Source organism: Cupressus sempervirens, chromosome 3 (assembly GCF_028749045.1).
Source record: "Cupressus sempervirens isolate cs-2001-9-10 chromosome 3, ASM2874904v1, whole genome shotgun sequence".
Lineage (NCBI taxonomy): Eukaryota > Viridiplantae > Streptophyta > Pinopsida > Cupressales > Cupressaceae > Cupressus > Cupressus sempervirens.
The window spans coordinates 300,540,561-300,542,268 of record NC_143120.1 but is presented as its reverse complement, the minus strand read 5'-3'; the positions used below and the strand labels follow the sequence as shown (position 1 = coordinate 300,542,268).

Sequence of the window (1,708 nt, the reverse complement as noted above, 5' to 3'; positions counted from 1 at the left end):
ACTATGTAGTCATGGGATTTAATTGTTGCCTTCATCTACTTCCTATCCTTGCTGATATCATATTATTCTTATCAACTATTCTCTATACCTCTTTGACTTATTTTTCCTTGTTTGGATATGTGTTGCCTGTGTTGGTAAAGAAAGTGTATGATGATTGAGAAGTGTATTAAATCTAATAAGAACTAACAATTTCTCCAACGTCTGCTACTTAGACAGAATGCCACGAGTGAGACTGTTACAGCTAGGGGTCAAATAAATAAGAGACATAGTCACAATGTTATAAGTCCTAACTTTACCATTACAGATTTCATACATGAATGAAACCCTGATAAAAATAGAACTGAATCAAAGCCAGGCAACAGCAGAACCAAAGAATTCAGGAGGAATATGGGTAAAGAAGAAAAATATGCTGGTGTAGTGAATGAAAACAAGGTAGAATTGTTGTGTTGCAATAAAATTGTTCTGAACTTCCAGAGCATTGCAAAAGAATAGTTGCAATCCCTTTGACCACACGGTTGACATTCGAAAGATGCAAACAAACACAAATCCATACACAAAAAACTATGAGCCATTTTGGAAATATGGTCCAATAGGCAGTGGTGGTCTCCGTTGCCTCACTGGCCACATTTACCCCTTTTTCGCCCTACTGCACTGGACGAAGTGGATTAATAATAAGTATGCAGAAATTTACAGCTACTTTTTGCATCAGTTTTAAAAAGCTCAATTTTTTATGCATCAATAGAAATTAGATGGATATTATTTGCATCATCCACACAAGAAAAAAGCCCATTTTTTGTGACGCGTCAGCGACACAGAGAGTCATAAATGAAGAATTTGAAGACTTACTCATTTGTGGAATATTTGAATGACCCTAAAGATAATGAGGAGCTACAAAAGGCAAAAAAGCACAACACATTGCATATGCGATCATGAGGGGAAATCTGCTAACATAATCAAATGCATTTTAATTTTTGCGTGAGACAGCTGACTATGCGTGAGATAGTAAATGCATTTATTTTGGAGCCCTAGCTCCATACGAGAAGCCTATAGGCTTAATTAGAATAAGTATTAGTCTGATTGTTTTGGAATTAGTCAGTAGTGTGTCACTATTTATATGTGATATTAAAATAGGAAGGTAATTATTCTTGTTGGGGGGCTTATGCAGTATCTAAATTGAAAGAGTAAATTATTATAGGAAATAGAAATGTCAGTTTTGCAGAGCTATTTAATAAGAATAATAAAATAGATTAGATAGCTTGCAGTATTAGGAAATGTGGAGTTACCTTGTAGGTGGGTTACTCTAGTTAAATGATTAGTTAGTGAATGTTAATATAGTGAGGTGAATTTTGTTTATAATATAGTAGAATATCTAGGGTGCTATGTCTATTTATGTTGGAATAGTTATTATTAATATTTAATAATCAATAATAACTAATAATTGGTAGTAAAATTAGAGTGAGTGATGTCATGCAATGTATCAGAGAACATTCTAGATGTGAGCATTATGTATACTATTAAAATTAGTTACTTCTATTAACATATACAATTTGAAATGTCCCTTTTCTGATTTTGTATGATATTTCCAACCTTTAATCAGATCTTTAAGATCAAACAACTAATATCACAAAGATCTTCCAAATTTCTCAAGAAACCCCAAATCGGGTATGCCAGAAATGGTGCCAAAAGCTTCACAGCTTCACCTATTATT

The 1,708-nt window shown here is 33.3% G+C and overlaps 1 non-coding gene across 1 annotated transcript; it reads right to left on the bottom strand.

Annotated features, from left to right (window-relative positions):
- Positions 1-699: 699 nt before the first annotated feature.
- LOC149566174 (small nucleolar RNA SNORD36) lies at positions 700-775 on the bottom strand. Its single transcript, XR_016363202.1, has one exon. It is a non-coding gene; the product is annotated as a small nucleolar RNA SNORD36 (small nucleolar RNA).
- Between the last annotated feature and the right edge of the window lie 933 nt (positions 776-1,708).